The sequence below is a fragment of the Camelus dromedarius genome, chromosome 31, assembly GCF_036321535.1.
Source record: "Camelus dromedarius isolate mCamDro1 chromosome 31, mCamDro1.pat, whole genome shotgun sequence".
Lineage (NCBI taxonomy): Eukaryota > Metazoa > Chordata > Mammalia > Artiodactyla > Camelidae > Camelus > Camelus dromedarius.
Window position 1 is genome coordinate 10,626,807 of NC_087466.1, and position 27,591 is coordinate 10,654,397.

Sequence of the window (27,591 nt, forward strand, 5' to 3'; positions counted from 1 at the left end):
GCAGAGATTATGCATAACAATGCATAATAGGGGTGCTTTGGGGAACAAAGGAGGGGGGTTGTGTCCATGTTTGGGGTGACTTGGGCTAGAGGGATAACTGCAGCCTTAGGAATGTTGAGGAAAGCCCCAAGGGCGACAAAAAAGACATGGGAGAAGTTCTGAGCAAGAAGTGACCATCTAGGGAATCCTTGGAGATGTCGGAGAAGGCTCAGGACATATCACAGTAATGACAGAATGGATGCTGGCTGTTCTATCTGCCCAGGGTCTGTTCCCCCTTGTTCCAAGTATAGCAGGTGACTTGTGGGGAAGCACACATTCCTCCCAGCCTTTGGGGTAATTTACTTCAAGCCTAGCTTTGTGAGTGGGCACGTGGTTCAGACAGAACCAATCAGCACATTCCATCTCCCGAACAGTGATTAGCTCAGGACCGTGTGACTCTGAGCTGAACCAGTGAGAGTTGTATCCAAACCTTTTTCTCAAGGAAGGTGCTCCTTTTTTTTCCTTCCTGAGTTGTTAAAGGCCACTTTTACCATCTGTTGAGGTGATGAAACCAACACAGGAGAAAAGTGGTCTGAGATGATTGATCACAGAGATGGAAAGTCTGATGATGCTAAGCGACTAGCCCATGGGCTAGACTTTGCCTTCACTAAAGCCAACACGTTTTTCTTTCTTTCTTTCTTTCTTTCTTTCTTTCTTTCTTTCTTTCTTTCTTTCTTTCTTTCTTTCTTTCTTTCTTTCTTTCTTTCTTTCTTTCTTTCTTTCTTTCTTTCTTTCTTTCTTTCTTTCATCTTTCTATCTTTCTTCCTTTCTTTCTATCTTTCTTCCTTTCTTTCCTTCCTTCCTTTCTTTCCTTTCCTTTCTTTCTTTCTTTCCTTTCTTTCTTTCTTTCTTCTTTTTTATTATTATTATTAAATTCTGGGAGGGGGGTAGATAACTAGGTTTACTTATTTATTTATTTAGAGGAGATACTGGGGCATTTCTTTCTTTTTTTGCTTCAGCTTATTTTGCTAAGTCAGGTGGCTGACTTACACCCCAAAGAGTCACCCCAAAGAATCCTGACATGGTAGACCTGCAGAAACCTGGGTTGAACAAGAAGTATCCCAACTCATTGAGCAAAGGGAGTGACTGTCTCAATTGTTGGACTGTCCTTTCAGCTGAAGTAGGACACAGCCCTCTTCACTCTCGCCTCCTCCCTTTAATGTCCTCAATTCATTTCAGTGCATGTTGACATGAAACAGGAATTCCACACATGACTTTTGTGTCCTTTAGGCCGTTCTTAAATTGGGCACTCGAGATTACATTTTTCAAAATAAACCCCAGCAGAAGTAGAGTGTTAAATAATGACAAGAGACTGGCCTCCAAGAAAATTGTATATTTAAAATACAACTGCAAAATATTTTTTTTCACCTACATTTAGAGCAGGGAAGCTGCTCTCCTCTCCTGTACCTTTGTCCTTTGTGTTGCTAATCAAGACTGCTTTTTTCGTTTTCCTCACACAGAATCATGTTTATGCTCTTATGTCCTGAGACCGGGTCAAATTTCGTTTCATCAATGTTCTAATTTTAAAACCATCAACTGTGGCAACTTTTGCCCTCCCTCAATTTGAGTACATCTACCCTGAGTACCTCAAAAGTTGCATTTTGTTTGATGACACCAAGTCACAATATTATTCCAGAGAACTGTGTCCCTCATGGTCAGGGAGTTTTCTGTGTAAATGAACCTTCTCTTTTACATTAATAACCTTTCAAAGTTTGTGTAAAGACTCAAGAACTAACTCCTACAACTAGTAAGCCATTTGGAATCTGTCACTAAACACTTACTTTCAATCAAGAGGAAACAAATGTGAGTTGATTTGTCCCTTTCTTTGTGTTTCACAATTTATGCAGAACGTCTCTTGCCCATAGACAGGCGGGGTGGAGGGAAAGGATGTTTGAAGAAACTAGCTTGATTTGCTGGGTGTACACGTTTTCCTCAGGGACTGTGGCTGACACTTTGCCCCAAGATTGAACCCAGGACCTCAGGCATGCTAAGCATGAACTCTACCACTGAGCACTGAGCTAAACCCTCCCCACCATGTTATTTTTTTGGCTGGCTTCTCTCACTTCAACATATGAGAGAGACATGCTTACGTCCACCTGGAGGCCTGCACAGAAACATTCACTGCAGCATCATTTCCGAGTAACCACCATGGGAAATGACACGGTACTTAAAATGCAGAGGAAGTAAACTTAGATTGTGCTTGCACAAACAATGTTATATACCGAGATAGTAATTCAAAATAAATTTTTGCTTCTCATAACAACATAGATGAATTGAAATGCTACTCAGGCATAATATTCAGCCAGACACAAATGTTTTCACATTTGTGTTTCCATTTATTTGACGTTGAAGGCAGAGAAATCTAAAATATAGTGATCATAGTCAGAATGGTGGGTTCCTATTGGGGACTGCTGACTGGGAAATAATAAAAACAATGCTGTTAAGTGTTTCAGAAATCCTGTGTGTTGATTGGGATGTTGGCAATACACATGTTTATAAGAAGCTATCAAGCTGTACACATGATATCTGTGCAAAAAATAATGTGTAAAGCAGTCATAAAAAACAAACACAGAGAATATTTTTCTCACAAAGCAAACTTCTGGCCCTGATGTCTTCCTCTGAATTCTTCCAAATATTTCAGATAGAAATAATGCCAATCCTAAGAGTGTGAACAACGCACTCTCCCAGAGAACAGATTTAGAGAGGACATACCTGCACTGATTTTATCAGATCAGGAGAATTTTGATACCATCTTAACAGACATTACAGGAAAGGGGGATTACAGGCCAAACTCGTCTGAATGTTGATGTCAAAAACCAATCATTACCAATCTACATTTAGAGATTTTCAGAAAGGAAAAAAGCATGGTGAGATTTCATGGTGGGCCTTCTATGGGTTGATGTGGACAGTGTTCTGGATGTTTGGATGCTGCTTGGAGAATGGAGAGAAGGGACTATGTCATTGGGTTAGTGGAATGAACATTTGGTGACAGAGGCTGGGAGGGCCTGGGTCATCCTCAGGGACAGTCCTGAGGTGGGGTCTCTAGGGTGGGGCTATGGAGGAGCCCCTTAAGAGATGGGACTCTGTCCCCTGCTACTGCAACATCTAAGGATGGATGAGGAGTTTGCAGGGACTGGATTCTGGTGAGGAAGGACTTGAGCAGAGAAGATGCCCACTCAGGGCCAGTGCAGCCACAGCCCCTTCTCAGCCAGGCTTCTCAGACAGTTGCTCACATCAGTAGTCAGGGAGACATGGAGGGTCACAGACTTAATTCATTAAACTACCAATGCGCCAACCTAGATGGCTACTTTCCCAGTTAATTCATATTTACCGCTCATCTAGGGTTGGTCAGTTGAAGGGAAGTTAATTCTTGGCAGTTGGTTTGGAGTGTTCTGAGTTCCGAGCCAGCCTGCGGGCCAAACAGACTACCAGTCATTGAGGGTGCTCAACTGGTCGTCGAGAAGGCTCAATGTGAGACAGGTGACAGTGTGAAGGCGCCGGGGGAGGACGGACACGTGGTGATGCTTCCCCTTGTCCTTCAGAAGGATTTCTTTTGGAGGAGTCAGTCATGTTTGAGGGCGGGGATTGAAGCCTAGAGGTAGGAGGCTGGGTCCGGGCTTGAGCCCTTCTGGTTCAGGACTCTCTTCTGGGGTGTCAGCTCTCTTGCATGGAAAACTTGGGGCAGGATATTTTGAGGAAAAACAGGAGAGGGGCCCTTGATACGTGTATAGGGCATGATTTAGAAGTCTTAGCTCTTTAGGGATCTCTGTCCTCGGGGAGCCAACTACATTCCTGTCCCAGATCCAACGTGTGTTGTGTGACTCTGGACAAAGCACTTCAAATCTCTAGGTATCAATGTTGTGAATTACCGAATGGAGGGCGACAGCCCTAGCACTGCCCTCTCCACAGGGCCAACCTGGGGATCACAGGAGATGATGACAGACATCCTCCATGAGCTGTAAAGCGCCCTTCTCATGTAAAGGATGACAAGGAAACGCCACCCTTCCCTGCCCTGTAAACCATCTAAGTCCCCTCTCTCTGGAGGCAACGCCACCTAGCTTCTAGCTTATTCTTCCAGACGTTTTAATGATCAGACACTTATAGAGGACTTCTGAAGGACTTGTTCTTCATCTTTATCTGTATTTAGTCATTTTAAGCCTCATACCATAGACTAAAAAGTAGGGTCTATTCAAGTTTTCATAGGACAGTGCAGAAAATTGAGGCACAGAGGGGTTACATAACCTCCCTGGGTCCATATGGCTACGAGTAAGATTTGAACCCAGGTCATCAGGCACCAGCCCCCAGATTCCTGGTCCATCTAGTCTGCTGCCTTTTTCTATTTTGCCTCATCTAAATAAAAGTATTTGCCCATCCGTCTGCCTGTTGGGTGCTTTAAGTGCATCCCAAACTGCAGGATCTTCCTAAAGCCCAACTTGGATTCAGGAGGCTCTGGTAGGCAGCTGGCGAATAATGGGATGAGATGTCTGAACTGTGATAAGTTACCACTCATTCTCCTGCGCTCTTCCGCCAGCAAAATGTCAACAGCTCTCTTTACTGTGAATGCGTTTCCCAGAATCCCACCTGATGGACACAAAAAGAAAACTTGTTCCTCATTTAAGAAGATACACACCTCACCCCCAGCAGAGGGTCAGGAAAATGGGCATCCTGCCCCACCCCAAAGTGTACCCTACGAATGAGTCAGTGGAAGGTACTTTGGAAATTATATCATGAAGTAGATTCAAGAGTAATAATTGAAGTTTATTGAGTGTACCATGTGTAGGAGAAAACTATAGGAAAGCTAAGCCATATCCCTTACTTTTGCATGTATGAAAATTTTAATTTACTGTCAGTCAGTTGTGCTAGGACCATGGAAGTAAAGATGTATTTACAAGTCAGGTTGAGGGTGGGCGGGGCGAGGGTAGAGCTCAAACAGTAGAGCGCATGCTTAGTGTGCACGAGGTCCTGAGTTCAATCCCCAGTACCTCCTCTAAGAATAAATAAATAAACCTCATTACCTCCCCTTACCAAAAAAAAAAAAAAAAAAAAAAAAAAAAGGAAAGAAAGAAGCAAAGAGCAAAAAACATAAAGCGAAAAAGAAAACAAGTCAGGTTTGATTTACACTTAATAGTAAGTAATGTCTCAAGCTAATGTTTGCACATTAGCTGATTACTGAACATGAGCAGAAATAGATCTCTCCCTGAAGCAGTGCAGCCAGATTTTTTATTAGTAGATTTTAATATTTAGGACACTTTTTAAAAACATTTTTTATTGAGTTATAGTCATTTTACAATGTTGTGTCAAATTCCAGTGTAGAGCACAATTTTTCAGTTATGCATGAACATACATATATTCATTGTCACATTTTTTTTGCTGTGAGCTACTACAAGATCTTGTATACATTTCCCTGTGCTATACAGTATAATCTTGTTTATCTATTCTACATTTTGAAATCCCAGTCTGTCCCTTCCTACCTCCCGCCCCCTTGGCAACCACTAGTTTGTATTCTATGTCTATGAGTCTGTTTCTGTTTTGTATTTATGGGTTTTTTTTAGATTCCCCATATGAGCGGTCTCATATGGTATTTTTCCTTCTCTTCCTGGCTTACTTCACTTAGAATGACATTCTCCAGGAACATCCATGTTGCTGCAAATGGCGTTATGTTGTCAGTTTTTGCGGCTGAATAGTATTCCATTGTATAAACATACCACATCTTCTTTATCCAGTCATCTGTCGATGGACATTTAGGCTGTTTCCATGTCTTGGCTATTGTAAATAGTGCTGCTGTGAACATTGGGGTGCAGGTGTCATTTTGAAGTAGGGTTCCTTCTGGATATATGCCCAGGAGCTGGATGACTGGGTCATGTGGTAAGTCTATTCCTAGTCTTTTGAGGAATCTCCACACTGTTTTCCACAGTGGCTGCACCAAACTGCATTCCCACCAGCAGTGTAGGAGGGTTCCCTTTTCTCCACAGCCTCTCAAGCGTTTGTCATTTGTGGACTTTTGAATGGTGGCCATTCTGACTGGTGTGAGGTGATACCTCATTGTAGTTTTGATTTGCATTTCTCTGATAATTAGTGATATTGAGCATTTTTTCATGTGCCTATTGATCACTTGTATTTCTTCCTTGGAGAATTGCTTGTTTAGTTCTTTTGCCCATTTTTGGATTGGGTTGTTTGTTTTTTTCTTATTAAGTCGTATAAGCTGCTTATATATTCTGGAGATCAAGCCTTTGTCGGTTTCACTTGCAAAAATTTTCTCCCATTCTGTAGGTTGTCATTTTGTTTTATTTATGGTTTCCTTTGCTGTGCAGAAGCTTGTAAGTTTCATTAGGTCTCATTTGTTTATTCTTGGTTTTATTTCTATTGCTTGGGTAGACTGTCCTAGGAGAACATTTTTGAGATGTATGTCATAATGTTTTGCCTATATTTTCTTCTAGGAGGTTTATTGTATCCTGTCTTATGTTCAAGTCTTTGATCCAGTTTGAGTTTATTTTTGTGTATGGTGTAAGGGAGTGTTGTAGCTTCATTGATGTACATTCTGCTGTCCAGTTTTCCCAACACCATTTGCTGAAGAGACTGTCTTTTTTCCATTGTATATTCTTGCCTCCTTTGTCGAAGATTAATTGACCAAAAGTTTGTGGGTTCATTTCTGGGCTCTCTATTCTGTTCCATTGGTCTATATGTCTGTTTCTGTACCAATACCATGCTGTCTTGATGACTGTAGCTCTGTAGTATTGTCTGAAGTCTGGGAGAGTTATTCCTCCAGCCTCTTTCTTTTTCTTCAGTAATGCTCTGGCAATTCTAGGTCTTTTGTGGTTCCATATAAATTTTATTATGATTTGCTCTAGTTCTGTGAAATATAGGACACTTTTACTTTAACATAAAAAAGAGCAGATAATAGAGAAAGTTCTCATATTCTCCCTTCCCCCCACCCCAATTTCTCCTAGTAACATCTTACACTGATGTGGTACATTTATTATTAAGGAACCAGTATTGATATAGTAGTATGAACTCAATGTCATAGTTTACATTAAGGTTTACTCTTTGTGCTATGTGTTTCTATAGTTTTGGACAAATATATAATGTCTCGTATTGACCATCACAGTGTCATACAGAATAGTTTCACTGCCCTCACAATCCCCTGCGCTTCAGCTGTTAATCTCTCTGTCCTTTCCCTGGAATCCCTGACAATCACGAATCTTTTTACTGTCTCTGCATTTTTGCGTTTTCCGGAATAGTTGGAGCCACCTCTCCCAGTCTTGAAGGAGTGGCCTCGTGTAGGAGATGACACTTACTGTTCAACCCTACCCTAGCTCTTGGTTGTTTCTCAAACCTTTGTGATTGTCAAAGCAACCTACTTTGTTCTTAGTGGCTCCCAGTAGTTAAGGGTGTGCCAAGACCCATCAGTGTCCCCAAAGGGGAGGATGTCAGTCGGCACCTAGAGCCAGGCAGATCGGAAGCCAGGCCCTCAGGCAGCAGCTTTCAAAGTAGGCAAATAGACCTCTTTCAGGGGAAAATTTAGAGATGGATTTTCTATATGCTCCGAGCCTTAGGATGACAGCCAGTTAAGAGCTATTTTTTGTTTGTCCTGTTAAGCCCAGGAAGGCAAGCCCCCCACCCCCGGCCACCAGAGCCAGCCTATCAAGGTATACTTTTATGTCTTCTAACTCTTTATTGATAATTTCATTTTGTTCATATGTAGTTCTCCTGACTTTTCTCTTTTCTCTCTTCAGTTCTCTGAACATCTTTGAGACAGTGATTTTAAAGTCTTTGTGTAGTAAGTCTGCCATGTTGTATTCCTCAGGGATGGTTTTTGTGAGTTATTTTTTTCCTTTGAATGAGCCATACTTTCTTGTTTCCTTTTATGCCTTGTAATTTTTTTTGTTGAATACCGGACATTTGAATCTTACGTGGTATCTATGGAAATCCGATTCTTTCTCTTCCACAGCATGTGCTGTTTGTTTGTTTGTTTGAATTGCTGTAAGATGTTTCTGTGTGGGGATCTCCCTTTGGTATAAGCTTAAGCTTTTGTCAGGTCTTTTCTGAGGCTGTGTCTTTCTCTGGGCACGTGCACTCATCTTCTAAATTCCCCTATACTTGCAATTACTTTTCATTATCCTTATCTTTAAATATCTGGCTCCCCAAAAAAAGGGAAAGAAAAAAAAATGAAAGAGGAAAAAACGGGTGCTTTTCCTGGAAGTCACTCGGTTGGTGGGGTTTGAAATGATGGTTGCCTGCCTGTGTGTCTACACCTCCATTGCTGAAAGCAGTAATCCACAATCAGAACACAGATCCACAGTATTTAGAGTGAAAGATTCTTATTGTCCATTTTAGCTCCCACAAGCTGATCTAGGAATGCTGGTATGGCTTCCTGCCATGGGGGTCAAGCATAGAGGATGAACTCCATGCCCTCTCCCACTGTTGCCTGACTGGTATGAGTTTGGTCAGCCACTAACCAATGACTACACATAAATGGTACACAATAGGAAGACTGGAAGCAAAAATATCATCTATTAATGGTGGTTATTTTCAAATAGTAGGAGATTGGTATTTTCAAAACTTCTATAAATTGATTATGTTTATGACAAAATGTTAGTGAATAAATAAATTAATTCCAGAATATTTTGTCTGGAATTAAATCCAGTCCCCCCCCAATACAAGTTTGCTTTTAATCACTTGCAAAATTCTATACAACAGATGATAAATGTGTTAGCAGCATCTGTGAATCCACGGAGGCTGAAACGGTTTTGGAAGATGCCAGAAATATAGCAGCGATTTAACTGGACTTCATAATGGGCAGGATGAGTGATGGACTCTGTCACTGAATCACAGCTTGTAGCCTAGTAACTCTTGTAAACTGAACATTTCGCATTGATTTAGTTTGCCTTCAGTTGGCAAGGACTCTGTTTCTCATTTCTTTTCTGCTCTTCTTGTCTGCCTTCCACCAAGGCAGATGGCCCAGAAGCAGCTCAGTCCATGTGTATTTTACCAGCCACATCTGTACAGCCTCCCTCCTTGCCCAGGTCAACCAAACCTCCCTGAGTAATCACTGAGCAGCGCCAGTGACTGACAGTTACTCTGTGTCCTCCCAGATCCTCCTGAGGGCCTGCTAGAGGAAGTCCCTAGTAGCAGAGTGGAGGAAGAAGCCCCAACTCATGCCAAGGTAAGGCCACTTGTCTTTGAGATCAATATCTGGCTTTGTTCATTTATTTTACGTTCAATTGAATTCATGTGTGAAAACCTGACAATGACGTTTATAGATGGTATACACGATTTCCATGTCGGAGAGAGTGTCACTTGGGAGTCTTTTTCCAACTGACAGCTGATTCAAGAAGGCATTCCAAAAAATGGTGGCATCAATGACAAACTCTACAGTAGCCGGCATTTCCACCAGCGGCAGTTTCTCCTCCTTGGACAAGAATTGCGTGATTGCCAAGCAAAATGGACTTGAGTGACATGTTCTCCAGGAAAAGCTGGTGGTGCCTTTTGCCACGAGTGGGCGTGGTCTATTTGGTTTCTGCGTCCCCTTGAGTCAACTGCGGTTTCCCATTTGGTTTTCTAGACTCACCAAGAGAACGAAAGACCTGGGTAAGCCGTATACAGCATCATGATCTGACCCTCATGGTGTCTTCTTTTCTGTAATTGCAGGTAGCCTCAAGAACCAGTGAAAATGGTACGTGTTTAGAAGGAAAGGGAGGTGGGGCTTTCTTGCTGGTTTCAGTTTGGAAAGTCGCCTTATTTCCAGCTTCCTGCTGGGCCTGGTGATTGGGGGTAAGGACCGATTTTCCAGGTGGAGAGCTATGGCCGCAGTCTGCAGCCCCTGGGGGCAACTCTGTTCCCTTTAGGTGGTGGGGGTCTGTGTCTGGGTCTGCGTGGTCTGATTGTAAATGTGTGGGCAATGCGTATGGTTAAAAATGTGTACACGTTTCCCCAGTAGGTACGTCCCACTTAACACTTCACAATTGCCAGGGCCACCTTTCTCAAAGAAAGTTCCATCACCCCTGCACACGTTATGTACATCGTCTTGTTCAGCCCTCCCCAGAGCTGTGTGTGGGCATTGGTTTATGATCCCCACTCCTCAGAGAGAGAAACGGAGGTGCAGAGGCAATTGACGCAAGCTCAGGAGCTCCCACGTGGAAAAGCCAACATGTGAGCCCAGGAGTGTGACTTGTGCTCTAAACCACTGGCCTGCACTTGACACTCAGCCACAGGATCACCCATCACCCCTCACGGGGCAAAAGCATCCAGTGTCCATGTACGTACCCGAAGCGCTAGCATCCCCAGAGAACCAGACACTGCGCATCATTGTGAGGCGGCCTCAGGGGTCCCAGAACCCAGGGCGGCTCTAGGTGCATATAACAGCCGGCTTCGGCACAGTCATCAGTGTGAACGCACGTAGGGAGCCGCGTGCTCCCGGTCGGCCCACAGATTCCAAGAGGCGTGAGGCTCCTTGTAAACAACGCAGGGCGGCATCTGTCAGTGCTGAGGTCACTCCTCTGCCTCTGGCTCAAAGCAGATAAGAATCAAGGAGATATCTTAGTGTGTTCAGTAATATTATCACCGCAAGCCCTGGGATTGTCAGATTGTGTGAGCTTGATACCCTAGAACAGTGGCAGATGAAAACTCAACATATGGCTTTACTCTTTTGCCTGGACCCTGCTTCTCATTTCTGTCCTGCCCCTCTCCTCTGCCTTCCTTTGTCCAGCAAGGAGCATGGCCCCTAGTCGCTCAGTCCTTGCTTGGAGACCAGTCGATGACATGTTCTCTCACCCCGGGTCCACGTCCAGCAAACCACCCTGAGTCACCCCTGCGTGGCATCACCAATGACTGACAGTCACCCTGTGTCCTTCCAGCTGCCCCCGAGGGCCCGGTGGAGGAGCTCCCCAGGGACGAGGCAGAGAAAGAGTTCCCATCTAATACCAAGGTGAGCTCGCCTGTCTTTGTCTGAGATAGAAGCGCGGCTTTCCTGGTTTCTTTCTTTTAAAATTCAATTGAAGTCACGTATGAATATCTGAGCACGTGCATTAGAGATGGGATTTACAGTGTCCTTGTCGGGGAGCATTGAGTCGCTCACCAGTGACTCCTGATTCAAGAGGCCATTCACAAATACAGCGTTGGATTATACATCATGCAAGGGCCTTTCCTCAGCAGAACTGATTAGAATTTAATCTTTGGATTAAGCATTTTGCAATGGGAAACCCATATGGACTTGGGAGATCCAGGGTGCGGAGGGGACAGGCATGTGCTTTTTCCCCCAGTGTCTTCTGCACTGTCTTTGGGGACCTTTGACCGGACAGTTTGCCATCTGTTTTCCTAAAGTCACCAATGGGACAAAGGACTCATGTAAACACTACACAGCGTGACCTGATACAGAGTTTTCTTCTCTCTAACTGCAGGTGGCCTCCGGAGTAAGTGACCATGGTACGTACTCTGGAGTCATGCCCTTGCTCAGGAAAAAGTGTAGGTGGTAAGATTGTTGAGCCTTGTTTGCTGGCTTTCATCAGGAGAGCCACCCTGGTTCTGCTGGGAAAGGGGGCTGAGGATGCGGTGAAGGAAGCTGGTTTCCCAGGCAAAGAACCCAGACAGCGACAGTCTGCATGCAGAGCAGCGGGCTGCCGCCTCTGTGATCCGTGTGGTGTGATTCTGAGTGTGCGTGTGTGCGTCTCCGTGTGTGTTTCCCTAGACTGATGTCCCCGCCAGCAACGCAACTGCCAGTGTCAACTTCTAAATGAAAAGAATCCCATCACCGCTGTGTCATGGGATGACACGCATTTCAAAATGTGTCAAACTGTACACTTTAAACGTGTGCGGTTCATGGAATAGCAGGCATGCCTCCATAAACTCCGGGGAGAAAAACCTCATCGCCAACTAGGAAAATGTTCACAGGGTTCCAAGTGGAAAAATAGTGTGTTTCAGAATCACTGTGAGGGGTCCATAGCAACTTCTATTACTAAGTCTCACCTCCGTCCAGCCCATAATATTCCCTTCAGGCAGTTTGATTGATGATGAATGAAAAGCAGCTGTCACTGTCCTTGTATCTCATAAAAAACGGCAGAGGCTGGAGAAGGTGGATGAATTATTGGGGGGGGGGGAAGGTGGGGGTCTCACAGCCTGCGAGTGGGGATCTCAGTCCAGAGCCAAGGCGCTTTCTCCCACACCTCTACTACCTGGGGGAGACTCTGAACTTCTCCTATGAGTTTGGCATCAGTTATGATTTTAATCCTTGTTCCTGAGCCTCCTTGTGTAGGATGCTCACTAGACCTGAAATGCCGTAATCCCAGCCCTTGCTCCCTCTGATAGTTGAGCATTAAGTGTACATTTCCCCCCAGTGATAGTTGGTTCCTGCTCCTTCCCTCCTCCCCCAAACCTCTGGAGTGTGCGAGGTCTCAGTCTTAATCCTCCCCGACCCCATCTGGGGCGCTGGGGCAGGGCTCCCTCCTTTTGCAGGAGCCCCACCCGGGTGAACCCACGTGTCACACCCGGTTCTGGAGGAATCCGAGAAAGGGGGAGCCTCCAGGAGTAGACGGGCTCCAACTCTCACCAACTGAGGTCCAATAATTTTGCTTCAGAAAATGTTGCCAAGAATCAGAAATGCCGTTGTCACGTGGCAAATCAGAACCATCACTAGGCCAGCCCTGGTTTCTGTGGGCTGGGCACAGAACACTGTGTACAGGGAAAAGAGAAACAAGAGACCTTCTTTGGGGACTGAGCATCAGGGTGGGCACTGGGCTCCCTTCCCAGGAGGGCACAGGGGAGGTTGTGCATTGCTAGGTGGGGAGACTCTCTGAGCTCAGTGGTGGGACAGGAGCATCGCTACTCACGTCCCTGTCGAACCTGCCAGAGGAAATAGGGTCTGGGTTTCTTCTGAAGGCCTTTGAGAGTAACAGGTCGAGGGAGTTGTTCTAAGTCAGTATAAGTATAAAATGGGACAAGGTATGGTTTGAGTTTCCTTTCGGATCATGAATCTCGGGTGGCATGGATTGTATTTTAGTAGAACATGGTAGTCCTGTAGGTGTCAGTGTTTTCCCCTACAAAGCAAAATGAGGAGACCGCTGGCTTGAAAAAATGTTACTTGATAACCCCCAAAACTATCTTCTCGTGAAAAGATTGTCCTAGAAATTCTTAACCTCTAGATTATAGATTGTCCGTGATGCCGACCCCGGCTGTGTGTGATGAACGGTACAAATCAGTGGGGCTCTAAGAATTCATCGACTGTTGCCCAGTGGACTCCGTGGGTGAGAGTAGGGTGGAGCCTTGAGCTTGACCTTAAGAGGGAAAATTTGGCAGTGGTGTTGGTGGAGCGGGGTGGGGAGTTGTGGCAGAAGGAAGACATAAAGGACACCCAGGTCTTGTGAGGGGGGTGGATTCCAAGGCTGAGAGATCGGGTGAAACGGTACAATGTTGGCCCTATGGGCCCAGCCCTGCCCACACTTAGGATGCCATTTGGGCTCCTTCTGAGTGTGGATGGCATTGGATGGGGTTGTCATGGCCTGTGAGAGCATTGTATGGCCGTGCTCTTCACCTCTGCTTACAGGCGGGCCCCCTGTTGGGAAGCCTCTAGGACCTGAGTGCTGACCTGACTGTTGCAATGTCCCCAGGGCCTCACGTGGTGCCTGGCACGTGTGCGCGAGCCCTGGAAGAACCTACAAATGCATCAGGGGTGGGAAGGCTAGTAAATTACCCTGCAAGGAACCAGCAGGGAACAGGTGGTTACGTCTTCCTTATCTTTGGATTCTAGAGCTGTGCTGTCCAGTGTGGTAGGCACTACCCAGATGTGCCCGTTCATATTCAAATTAATCAAAATAAATAAAATGAAGCATTTGTTCCCTTGTCACATTCGCCACATTTCAAGTGCCCAGCAGCTCTGTGTTTCCAGCTCAGAACATTTCCATCCTTATAGAATGTTCTCTTGGGCCACTCTGAGCCTGGCTCATGGTCTGTTCACTGAAGTCATTTGATCCAAAGTGTGTCCGTAACAGTTGGAATTTGAGGGTTAGCCCTTTTGAGGCTAGAACTAGACAGATCTGGTGGAAATGGGAAAGTAAGAAGCTGAAGGGGGATCCTCGCTCTCATTTGAAGGTTTGCAACAGTCATTAATGACTTGGGGAAGGGCTCAGGCTCCGTGGAGCCCAGGGAAGGGGTGAGAACCCAGAGGAAAGACCATGGGGGGCCGAGTGAGCCAGCACGGCCGCCACTGGAGTTGGGGGAATGGCTGAGCCTTTCTCTCTCATAACTTTCTTGCTGATGTTTGTGTCTCTAAAGATTGGATTGTTGACAGAAGATTTGATTCAAGCAGTGAGGATGAAGACTCTTCAGGTAGGGGACCCCGCTCAGGGCGGATCCATGGGGAGAAGGTTCCTGGGAGCGATTGGGTGGCACCTGCTGCTTTGGCGACTAGGAGGAAGGTGTAAAATCAGAGAGAGAGAGATAGAGGAAACGTGTGCTCTTTTCATGTTTTAATGACATGAGGATAAGAACTGTTGTGTCTCCTGCTTTGGGGGCTTTGAGTGCACTGTTTGTAATTATCTTTCCTCACTTTGATACTTAAAGCTTATCTTTTCCCCCAAGGCCTGCTTTTTTCTGCTTCTGCCATTGCCGGACACCAAAACCTCTGGTTGTGTGTGGTTGGCGTCTCTTGGGAACTGAGCACTAGAGTTAAGGGGCTGGATTTGGGCGTTGACTTACAGCGCAGGATGTGTGGTGGGACACAGCTCTCTCACGAACCCTTGAACCTGGAGACAAAGCTCTCCGTGTGCGGTGCAGGTGCTGGGTGAGAAGTAGACCCTCTCCCTCTGCACTTTCAGGTCTAGTGACAGCACCTCCGTGTCCTGTCCTCATGTTTACTCCTGGTTTAAGGGCGCTCCCAAGGTTGGGTAAGTCAGAGGGGCCAGTGGGGGCCCAAGTTCTCACCTCCACCGGAGCTCTGTGCTTTCTTTTCCCAAGGCCACTCCGTCACCACCACTGCCCTCGTGCACGCAGAAGCCTGTTCTACAGATTCTGAGGATTAAGATACCAAAACCAGCAATCTGCATGTAATTTATTTACTACTTATTCCTCTTTTTTTTTTTTTTTAAATCCTGTTTACTTGCTACCCATGGACTCCTCTCTGTCGCTCTTCCCCATCCCCTCTTTTTATGATTCTCACCCTGAAGGACCTGGTCTCATCCAGACACTTGAACTCCTGGGATCTCCAGTGTCTACAAAATCTCTCTCCAGCCCTCCTCTCGCACTTTCTCTGCAGCACTGTCCCAGCTCCTGACAACCCGTCTGCACTATCGAGCCGTGTGGAGCCACCCTGCATGGCCCAGCCATACAGGAGGGCTGGGAGTCAGAGGAGCTGGCACCCCTCATGTGGGTGTTCTCCTGCGCCAGGTGCCCTGGATACGCACGGTTGTCTTCAGCCTTTCAGCTGTCAAGATTACACAATTAAAAAAAAAAAAAGAAGATTCCATCAGGAACCTGAATGCAGAAATCCTTTTGTCTTGGATTCAAGAAAATGAATCAAGAAAGTAAACGGAGATGAGAAAGAACAAGAAGAGGAAATGTGAGTGTAGAGAGGGTACAAGGAAGAGGGAGAGAAATGATGGCTAAAAATCAGTGCCAGCGCGTGAAGGATGGACTGATGACGTGTCCCAGGGAGTGGATACCCAGACCTTGCAAGGCCAGGAAGAGAGGGCTGGAGGTGCCTGGAGGGCCACTGTATGCGTGATTCTGGGAGGTACCGGTCACATTGTGTTCTTTGTGGAAAGTGCCCCTGGAGTGGTTCAATATCCCAGCCCTGCAGGACCCAACCCTGCCCTCCCAGCCCTCTCAAGGTGAGCAGGGAGCACCTCGGCTGATCACTGTGGTGAGATGGTGTGGGATGTCCTTGACCTCCCCCGTGTGGGAAAAGGGTGAGGAGGAGGAGAGAGGCTCAAGGGCTCCTCCTCATTAAGCAGGACAGCTCACCTGGCCCCGAGCTGCTGTCTCCCTGTGGACACATGGTAGCCTGGGCGTCAAGTAGGGGACACTGATGGATCCAAACCCAGCTGGGAGTCACATAATCCCCGAGGGGGGGGCCCTCAGCCTCTGTGGAGCCCTGTGGAGGGCCTGGGTCACCTCACTGCACCATTTCTTGGGCTATGGTTCTACAGATTTTTCATAAGCAAATAAAAATCAAACAAAAACAAAGATTTGAAGGAAATTCAATGCAGTGCTACCTTGGGGGTATGCTCAGGAATTAAGATTACAAGTTACATTTCTTTAATTTTCCAATTTTGTAAATAAATAAAACAAATACACTTTGTGTTATATTTTCAAAGGCAGTTACCTCCTATGAGCTTTTCTTACCGCAATATACTAAGGCCATAACATTTATGATTTTACTATTAAAGCATAATACTTGGCTTTTAACTGAGAGGCACAGGCATCGTTTGGCTCTGAGGTGTTAGAAAGAAAAATGATTATTAGGGGAAAAAGTGCATTCCAGGTTTCTGCCCATTTCTACAGTGCGAGTCTCGTGATGGGTCATTCTGAGTGTGGTGTGGGAGGTGCAGAGTCATCACTCCCACCTGTGTCATCAGACCTCCTGCTTCTCCTGGGACCCAGGTGGGTGGGACTTGGCTCCTTCATCCTAGAGTTACTTACCATATTTTTCTCAGCTGGAGCTTTGCCCAGAGAGAAGCTTGTGTGCGTTCCCATGGGACAGTGGTAAAGCTTTCCTTGCCTACTGTCATTGGTAGCACTTTGGACTTTAAGAATCTCTTTTATTTGATTGAACCCTGTGTTTCAACATCTCAATCAACAGGGTTCACATTCCCACTTCCTGTCCCTGCATGTGTGTCATGGAACCCAAGACTGAAGTGTGGAGCTGATCCACTCAAGATCATGGCCGAAGAATATGAAAATGAATATGTGTATGTATATGCATGACTGGGCCATGATGCTGTACACCAGAAACTGACACATTGTAACTCACTATACTTCAGTTGAAATTGAATTGACAGCCCAGAAATAAACCCTCACATCTATGGTCAATTGAGTTTCAACAAGGGTGCCAAGATCATACAATGCAGGAAAGAAAAAAAAGTTCTCTTCAACAAATGGTGCTGAGAAAACTAGATATCCACATGAAAGAATGAAGTTGGACCCCCACCTTATGTCATATACAAAAATCAACTCAAAATGGATCAAAGACCTAAATTTTAAGAGCTAGAACTATAAAACAAGACAGCATAGAGGAAAATCTGCATGACCTTAGATTTAGCAGTGGTTTCTGCTAGAAACACAAGCAACAAAAGAAAAAGATAAATTAGGCTTCGTTAAGATTGAAAACTTTTGGGCATCAAAGTTTACTATCATGAGGGTGAAAAGACAACCCACACAATGGGAGGAAAATATTTGCAAGTCATATATCTAATAAATAAGGATGTAAAATCCGTAATATATAAAGAACTCCTACACGTCAACAACAAAAATACAAAAACCCAATTAAAAGGTGGGCAAAGGACTTGACATTGACAAGACATTGACATACACATTTCTCCAAAGAAGATATAGGAATGGCCAGTAAGTACATTTAAAGATGCTCAACATCATTAGTCATTAGAGAAATGTAAATCAAATCCACGATGAAATAGCACTCCACACCAATTAGGATGTCTATCATTTTTAAAAGAAAAAAAAAGAGAAACAGTTGTTGGAGAGGATGTGAAGGAACTGGAACTCCTGTACGTTGCTGATGGGATCGCAGAATGATGTAGCTGCTGTCAAAGTAGTTTGGCAGTTCCTCCAAAAGTTAGACACAGGATTTCCATATAACCCAGCAATTCCACTCCTAGGTATATACCCAAAGCATTGAAAACAGGCACTCGAAACAAGATGCTTGCACAGGAATATTCGTAACAAGCAACCCAAGTGTTCACTAACAGATGAACCAATAAAACAAAAAGTGGTCCCTCCATTCGGTGGAATATAATTCAGCCATAAAAGGAATATACTGAGACATCAACCTCGTGGGCGGACCTTGAAAACACGACGCCAAGTGAACGAAGCCAAACACAAAAGGACAAATACGGTATGATTTCACTTTTGTGAACTATCTAGAATAGGCAAATTCAGGAGTTAGAAAGTAGATTAGAGGTTACCAGGGCTGAAGGGGAGAAATAATGGAGAGTTATTGCTTAATGGATACAGAGTTTATGTCTGGGATGATGAAAAAGTTGTGGAAATAGATTGAAGTGGTGGTTAACACGGCGTAGTGAATGTAAGTGCATACTTAAAAATGGTTAAAATGGCAAAGCTTATATATATCTTAACACAACTTTTAAAAAATTTAAAAACAGATGGAACTGGCAACAGATCACATAAACGAATCCACTTATACTGAGAACCAAAAATGTCACAATAAATGAGAGGGCGCAGACAGGCTTGATGGTGGAACTATCTTGAAAAATAATAAGAATTATGAAAATAAGCTTATTTTCTGTGACATTTAACATGTCTGACATTGTTCTAATGAATTACACTCAAAAAGAAGACAAAATCAGGTTTTTTTCCCCCCAATAAAATTGTATCCTTCATTTAGAAACACACAAGGTGCTTATACACCTAAGTATTTGGAAATATTTGAATACAGTCTAATTTCATAATGGTCAGGTCATCGGGGAATGATTTTGCTCACCGGGTGGAGACTTCCATCAATATCTGGCAAAGGGGAAAACTGAGGTTCCCAAGCTGCTCTCTCGCGTGAGGTCACTGGCCAGGTTCACACCCCGGGACCCTCCCCACCCCAGCAGGACTACACTCACGCTCAGCTGGAGGCCAGGGAGCCTTACTACCTTCTGCCTGCCTTTGCAGGGCTCCTGCAAGCAAATAAGGCTCCAAGTCCTTCTTCCCCCTCCGGCCCTACATCCTCCAAGTCTCCTGCAGTAAACAGCCCAGACAGGCCCAATGCCAAGACAGAAACTCCATTAGCAAAGCTTATTCTCGGGGCACTGCCCAACCCTGCTATTTCAAAACGGCGCTGAGTCAAAATGTCCCCATTAATGGGCAGTGCATGCCTCAACGCTTGGCTTGATTTAGGAGGCTGGGCGGCTGGAGGAACAGAACCCAGCAGTGTCTGCCGCAGTGTAAGGGCCCAGGGAAGAGGGAGGGGAGGGAAGGACCTGCTGGCCCAGGTGAAAGGCTGGGATGAGAGCGGCCACTCACCCACTCAGCACTCACTTCCCTCCGGCCAATAAGTGAGGTTGGTGCCTTGTGGCCTTAAATCCTCAAAACTGCCCTCTGGGTTGAATACCATTATCCCCACTTTACAGATAAGGAAACTGAGGCCCAGTGTACTGAAGTTATTAAGAACCAGACATTGTTCTGAGAACTCGACATTCATGAAATCATTCCATCCTCATCCCCCATCCCCCCTACAACAGGTGTCTATTATCATCGTTCCCATTTGACAGATGAGAAGACAGAGGCCCAGAAAAGTAAGGTAACTTGCTCAACCTCACCAGTTAGGAAGGGCTTAAAGCCAGGATTTCAAGTCAGATAGCCAGACTCCAAGCCCCACGTGTTCATTCCTGACTTAAAAATGGCAAATGCAAGATCCACTGAAATACTGTCACTGAGGTGTGCAAGGCACACAGGATCTGTTGGTGGCTGCAGCCACAGTGGAACTGCTGAAGAGAAGGGCTCAGAAGGTCTCCACCACTCCTCAGCTGTGTAGCCGTGATAGGCTGAATAACATCCTCCCAAAGGTGTCCACATCCTGATCCCCACAACCGACAGATACATGACTGCACATGGCGAAAGGGACTTGCGGATGTGATGAAGGATCTTGAGGGAGCCTGTCCTGGATTATCCAGATGGTGGGCCCAGTGTCACCATAAGGGTCCTGAAAAGAGTGAGGCAGGAGATCAGAGTGAGGAAGGGCAGTGTGATTGGAAGATGCTACATTGCTGGCTTTGAAGATGGAGGAAGGGGCAGCAAGCCAAGGAATGCAGGTGGCCTCTAGAAGCTAGAAACAGTGAGGAAACGGACTCTCCCTTGAAGCCTCCAGAATAAACTCAAGCCCACTGATGCCTTGATTTTAGTATATCTCCAGAACTGTAAGATAATACATTTGTTTTGTTTAAAGCCCCTAAGCCTGTGGTAATTTGTTACAGCAGCCATAGGAAACTCATACAGTGGTCTCAGACAAGGTTTTTTGACTTTCTGGACCTCATCCATATAATGAGAAGAATGAAATCTTTCTCCCTTGCCTGTGAGAATACTTAGACCAGACGGTAAGTGTGAAAAGGCTTGGAAAGTGTCCTGTAAATGAGGATTGAATTTTCCAGTTCATTTCAGCATACCCTTGAACTCCCTCTCTGGCTATTAGCTTTGGGGTCAAGAGCTCCTCCTCCTCCCTCCTCTCTCCTTCCACCTGCCTCCGTGCTGGGGAAATCTCCATGGTCTCCCCCTGCAGACTCAGCTTTTAGAATAGCAGATGGCTGTCCAGGTGTCAGAGGGTTGGCCAGAGCCCAGGCTGGGAGGCCATGGGATAGAACCACATTGTCACATCAGAGAGGACAACAACTGGTGGCGGCCACTTCCTCCTCTGCAGCTGTCTCCCTGACCAGGTGGAGTCCCCCAGATAGCCAGTTAACCATCAAGGGCACTGGGCAAGCCGTGAAAGTCTCCTGCAAAGGAGACCCAAGCCAAGTGGGACAGGGGGTGGAGTAATTGCTCGGTGGTAGAGTCTACTTGGCAAGCAGGAGGTCCCGGGTTCAATCCCCAGTACCTCCATTAAAAAGAGAGAGAGAGAGAGAGAACGGAGACCCAGCTCTCTACACTTGCCTTCCTTTATGGGACTGTTGCCTCTACCAAGGTCCAGTCATCCACTGGTCCCCTCCTCAGCATTTAAACAGCATCGAGTATGCACCAGTGCTGTTGGTTGCCTGCCCATCAGTCATTCCTGCATTCTTCCTTGCTCCCCAAATCATCCACCTGGTTCCAAGGGGGTGAGTCTCAATTGGTCTAAGCCAATCCTGCCATCCTGTTGCCCCCTCACCAGTGATTGGTCTAGAGGTGGGCATGTGACCTCGTTCTGGCCAATTAAATATACAGTCACAGAAAGACAAATACTGTATAACTGCATTTATATGCGGTATCTAGAGTAGTCAAATTCATGGAAAGAGAAAGTAGAATGATGATTGCCAGCGGCTGGAGAGGGGTTGGGAAGGGAGGAATGGGGAGTTATTTAATAGGTATAGAATTTCAGCTTTACAAGAGGAAAACGTTCTGGAAGTCAGTTGCACAACAATGTGAGTAACTTAACAGTACTGAACGGTACACTGAGAAGTGGTTAAGACGATAAATTTTACGTTACGCGTTGTTACCACAGTAAAAATAAATTAAAAATGTATTACCTGGAAATCCCTCCAGCATTAGAGCGATGGCCCCAAATAGGCCACCAGGGGGCGCCGTGCACACACTCCCATTTCATTTCACAGCCCTCCCTTTTCCCTCCACAGACAGCTGGTCATATCTACAAGAGGGAAAAATGCACTAGGATCCTGGAGAAAGAGCTTCTCTTTCCTCCGAGCCCCATTTCCCCAGATGAACCAGCCCTGCGTAAGCCCCAGAGCTGCACCACAGCCCCACCACACGCCCAGTTCTTTTTCTGGGTCCCTTCCCTCTGTGCTGGAGACGCAGAGGGTCCCAGATGGAGTTCACCCTCCCTGCCTAGATGCCCACAAGCCTCCAGATTGCCCAGGGGCCGGAGATGAGGGAGCGGTGAAAAGGACTCACCTGCCCCCGGGTGACCCAAAGATGAGGGGACACTGCAGTAGAAATGGGTCAGAGACTTCCTATTCCAGGCGCAGGGGCTTCACAGTCAACCGGACCTGGGGTTTTCCCAGCTCAGCTGCTCACTGTCATCAGTTCTCTGGGTCTCAGTTTCCTCATCTGTAAAATCTGTATTAACACCTGGGAGGATGGAAAGAGGTTAATAAAAATCCCTGATGCTTAGAAAGCCCTCCATGGATGGGCTGATCACCATTCCATGCCCTGTATCTGATGCTGGCCTGGGTCTCCTCCTATCTCCTAGTGGCATTCTACTGCACAGCATCCATTCTCCAGGTTGCACTTGTCTCTTAAGAAACCTCTCCTGAAGAAATCCACACCATAATCTCTGGACCAGACAGGCTCATTGATTGAACCAAGTAGGACTCACTGGGTTCCAGGTAACAGAAACCTAGTTAAACCACCTCCCGGATACTGAAGTGTCTCATGGAATCTAAGATAAAAAATGAAGAGCAAATCCCTGGGAAGAGCAGATCCAGGATCTTTGGGGAACCCTGGACCGTCCTCTCTCCTCTCCCCATCTCTCTCTCTTTCCCTCCCCAAGCTGCTTTATTCCACTCCCCCCTCCCAGATAGGCATGTGCCCACACTCCCTCCAAGCCACGGGTCCCCGCTGCCATTCCTAGAGCTAGCCAGATACAGCCCCACCTCAGGGCCTTCGCCTTTCCTTTGCCCTCTGCCCAGGACACCCTTCCCTAGATCTCGCCCATGGTTCATTACCTCCCTCCTTCGAGTCCCGGCTCAGAGGTCACCCCAGTGGCACTTTCCTTGACCAACTGATTGAAAATTGCAACTTAGCCCCCACCACCAGCATCCTCTAGTCCCTCCCTCGCTTGCTTGCTTTTTTTCTTTAACCTAGGCTCACCAAAAATAACGGGAGAGGGGGGTTTAATCATAATCTTTGGGCCATAGCCCATTCTTATCAACATTTAATGATTACATTTAATAATGTAATAAACACCTGTAAACCACCACTCAGAACAAATACTGACTGCTCTGTCTGCGGGCCTTCCTCGCCAGCCAGGGCCAGCTGTGCATGTCACCAGTGGAGTTTCTGTAATTTCACTCAGTTCTCAGCTGGCAGCAAATGACCTTTTACCGCTTGCCACGCGACCCATGTCCTGCAGCCCCGAGGATGTCCCCTGATTTCAGCAGAATTCTCTGAGTTCCAGAGACCTTGCTTCACTCCCCGAGATGCCCAAACAGTCCTTCTTGCTATTTCTTGTTTCTCACTTAAACTTCACCCCCACTGCTGAAGGAAAGGTCACATCTGGTCCGTGCACCAGGACATAGAGAACTGGAGAGAATTTAGAGAAGCCTTAAGTCACTTGGCTCCTCGGGGTGGGGGGCAGGGGTGACCTTTGCCTCTCCGGGCTCATACCCCAATTGTACATGACCTTGATGTGGTCTTCTTGTTCTATGTCACACAGCACAGTTCCCACATCTCCGCTTCCCCTTCCAGGGGACCTCGCCCAGGGCTGGGAATACAGTAGGTGCTCAATAAAGTCTAGTTGCTTTCAGGCTCTTTCAAACACAAATCACATTAAATCCCTTTCAGCAACTCCCTGTAGCTCTCAGGATAAATATCTCGAATCCATGCTGGAGCCTACAAGGTCTGCATGGGGACTCTGCCCACTTCATCTTACCCAGTTCTCATCCCTGCTCCTTTCTCAGTGATCACTCAAGCCTCCTCTTTGTTGCTCTAACACACCAAGCTGTTTTCCACCACTGGGCCTTTGCACATCCCTGTTCCCTGTGCTCCTCTTCCCACTTGCTTAGCCACATTAAGACTATGGATCCTTTGGGGAATAGCTAAAATGTCACCTCCTCTGAGAAGCCCTCCCTGACTCCCTAGACCTGATAGGACCCCTGTTAGAGGTCCTCATGATATCCTGAACTTCTTCATGGCTCTTGCAAAATTTTGTAATCCTATTTTATGTGATCCTTTGTTTCGTGTCTCACTCTCCCACTAGACTCTGAAAAACAGGAGAGCAAGAACCCTGCTGTGTTGGTTGTCTCTGTGTCTCTGCACATAGCCAAGTACCTGGCTCATGGGCTGGGTCTAGTATTATTTGGATGGATGGATGGACAGAAGAGTGAATAGATGGATGGATGGATCAGTAGGTAGGAGAGAAAGAGGGAGGGAGGGTTCTTTTACAGCTGAACATACAGATGGATGGATGGGTGGATGGATGGATGGATAGGAGAACAAAAAGTGAGTTCGTCTCTTTCTGCCGTTTTTCCATGCTGCTATAATGGTGCACATGAACACCCAGGCTGATGCTTAAGAGCATCGACAATGCCATGGGGTGTGGGGAGGGTATAGCTCAGCAGTAGAGCACATGTTTAGCATGCATGAGGTCCTGGGTTCAATCCCCAGTACCTCCTTTAAAATAAATATAAATAAATAAACTTAATTACCTCCACCCACCAAAAAAAAGTAATAAAGTAAAAAGAAAAAAAAAATTTTAAGGAGCATCAACAATGCCAAGAAGAAAGACAAACTCTAGGTTCCTTTAGGTCATGCTCCAATGTCATCGTCTGGTTTCTAATTGTGTTGGTGACGCATGGCTACCTTGGCAAATTAAAAATCACTAATGATCACAGGTCAAGAAAATCACTGCGAGCCTCACATGCAGGTTCAACAAGTGTGATCAGCTTCAGATCTGACGTGGAACTCAAAGATCTAGAAAAGTGGCAGAACCATCTTCTCCCATCTTATCGGTTGGATTTCATGGTACTGATGACCTCAGCCGGTATCAAGGCTGTGAGGAAGCAAGACAGAAACACACAGAAGGGAGGATCCTGGGATTCTTCCACCAGGGATGTCATACGTACATACAATAAATTTAAAAAAGAGTTCATGATGGATCGCTTTTGTTTTGTTGGCTTCCCCACTGGTGTCTGAGCCATCTCCCCAGTGGATTGTGAGCTCCTTGGAGGCCAAATTCCTTTCTCCTCCTTGCAATCCCTTTCTCCCAGGATGCTCTGGGAGCAGGGTTTTGACATCCAGATGCTCCACAGCCCAGATGAGAGGGGCCAGTAGGGTGATGTTGCACCAGATTCTCAGCTGGATGCCATTCATTAGCCACTGGACAAACACAGCGACATCAGGATGATGCAGGAAGTGCAAAAGTGTTTGGAATCAGACCCCATCTCTACCACTTACTCCCTCTAAGTGGGAACTTGAGTAAGCCACTTAACCTCTTTGAGCTTCAGGAATTTTTTTTGTCCATCTGTAAAATGAGGACAGCATTACTGACCTTGTGGGACAATTGTCAAGATGAGTGAGCATTATGTAATATCTAGCATGTAACAGGCACTCAATAAACAACAACCTTATGTAATAAACACTAGCAGACAGTCTCTGACCTCATGGATGTCTCACTCTATCAGGGACAGGTTCCACTGTAGTGGCTAGTTGTGATATAGGGTGTCACATCAAAGATGGGTAAAGGAACACAGAGGAAGATGGGATGAGATCAGGGAAGACTACCTGGAGGAGGTGTCATTTAGTCAGACCTTAAATAGCATTATATAGTCGGGAGTCTTGGGTTCTTCTTTTCAACTTGCTGCTAATTTTCCATGTGACCTTGAGCCAGTTTCTCCTCCATCTTGGGGTCCCCAGATCCCCTTTCATAACACAAGATTGTTCAACATCAGCTCTGAATCTTTTGGGTCCCAGCCTCCTTTGAGAAGAATCTGCTGAGAGCCAGAGCCCTTCTAGCAAAATGCACAGACATGTAGGTTTGTCTGTAATGGGGGCGGGGCTTCATGGACCTCCTCCCAGGAAGCCATCTGTGGACCCCAGACTAAAATCCCAGAGCCCGGCGATCCTGTTGGAGCCGTAGCACTGCAGAGCTGGCCCTGTCCTCTAACAGAGCCTCTCTCTTTAGTCTGCAGCAGGCACAAACAAATAGAATCATTGGCCCGATCTGGAAAAGCCCATCGGGCACCAGGCTGCAGGAGATAGAAGGGGCCTGGGAGGGGAGGTCACTCCAGCTGGCTAGGGAACCAGAGTTCAGTTCTGGGAAATCTCCCCTGAGCAGTCTGCCCCTGACCTCGCCTAGTTTATCACCATCTGCCCTGGAAGGGAGAGAGGAAGAGGAGCGTGGGCCGCTCTGGACAGGCTCCCAAACAGACTGCTGACCCCAGTCTGCCGCCCAGGCTGGAGTTCCCGGACGCATCCTTCATCTTCCCTAATCTAAACACCCGCAGGCCCCGGGTGGTCCATCCCCCTCCCAGATGATGTGTGTTCTCAGCTGCATCCAGCTTGCCAGAGGAGGGAGAGCTGGCCATCCCATTAACACTTGAGCTGCTGCCACCACCTACCTCCCTTTCCATCCAGCCAACACTCACCTAGCATTTATTGAGCACCTGTTGTTTACAAGCATCCCTGAATGAGATAGCGCTGGGCCTACCCTTACCTTCCTCCATGGTCTCTGCCTCCTGGTCTTGGTCCCCCCGCCCCGCTGGAGGCAAGATGCTGTGCTGTCGCACTTACCTGAGCAGGTTGGTTGCCTTGGGGAAGTGGGCTCTGGGGTGGCTAATTGGGTACTGGGAGGAGAATCAGCTCTAAGCAAAGTGGTTCTAAGCCACTATGAGATCCTGGGCCTATCCTTCACCCTCTGTGGGCCTCAGTCTTCCCACATGTGCACTCCAGATTCCGTGATTCCCTCTGCCAGCCCCTCCTCACTCCCTTCACCCAGAATAGTGGAAAGAGGAAAGAAGCCTACCCTAGAACGCTTTAAGATCTTTCATTAGACAATCTCTGGAACTTACTCATTCGTTCAAGCATTTATTGAGCATCTATTGTGTACCAGGCCCCGGTCTGGGCAACTGGAATGTAAAGATGACTAAGATTCAAGCAGGCGATCCATGGACACCTCACTCCATGCCCTGAGCCTCGTGGGGTCCCTGGTGGGCCTAGCCGAGGATATGGGGCTCCCAGGGACTCGCGTGTCAGCGCCGGCGGCGCTTAGGGCCGCGATCTGTCTCCTCCCCTTCCTCCTTCTCCGCCCCCTCCCCCTTCCCTCCCCTGAGCGCTGCTGCGGCCGCCTCCCACCCGCGGGATCCCGGCGTCCGGCAGCCCGCTCACGCGTCCGTCGGTCGGCGGGGTAGTCTGTCCACGCGCGGATAGCCCAGCGCCCCGGCGCGCGGCCTGGGAGGGCAAGGGCGCAGAGGCGGGACCGCGGCTCCCTCCCACTCCGGGGGGAGCCCAGGAGGCGGCGGTGCTGAAGCGTGAGCCGGGGAAGCAGGCAGAGCGGAGGAGAGGCGGTGAGAGCGCGGGGTGCTCAGGGACCCCACCCCCGGCTCCTGCGGGAGGCCCGCGCGCGCTTTGGGGAGGTCTGCGCTGGGAAAGGGGGGCTGTTACCCCTAGAGCGGGAGGCAGCTATGATCCAGTTCCCGGCTTCGCCGCCTCAGTGACGCGACCCCCGAGGGGCCCTGGGCCGCGCCTGCAGCGCCGCGCATCCTCGCACATCCCCGCGCACCCTGCACCTCACGGCGGAGCGCGGGCCCCGGAGGAGGAGAGCGCTCAGGCGGCTGAGGAGGGGGCGCCGCAGGCGAGGAGGCTCGGAAAATCGCGCCCCAGCCACAGCCCTCCCTCCAGGCCTGCCCCAAGGGACCGCGACCAGGCGACCCCCTTTAGCCCCCCTTGCTGCACCCCCCATCGGCTCCCCATTGTTCTCAGCCATCGCTCTCCCGGGAAGGGGGGAGGGGGTGCCGCGCTCTA

General features: G+C 47.2%; 1 protein-coding gene and 1 long non-coding RNA gene across 2 annotated transcripts in view; one reads left to right on the plus strand and one right to left on the minus strand.

The window, feature by feature from the left end:
* Positions 1-16,354: 16,354 nt before the first annotated feature.
* Positions 16,355-27,305, minus strand: LOC105105371 (uncharacterized). The gene is made up of 4 exons (XR_010378573.1): positions 27,232-27,305; positions 21,805-21,981; positions 21,423-21,541; positions 16,355-19,906 (listed from the first exon to the last, which is right to left on the minus strand). It is a non-coding gene; the product is annotated as an uncharacterized LOC105105371 (long non-coding RNA).
* Positions 26,921-27,591, plus strand: part of DTX1 (deltex E3 ubiquitin ligase 1) — a 35,886-nt gene continuing 35,215 nt past the window's right edge. The window contains exon 1 of the mRNA XM_064481161.1: positions 26,921-27,134. The gene's annotated coding sequence lies outside the window, so the exon portion shown is untranslated. The remainder of the gene's footprint in view (positions 27,135-27,591) is intronic.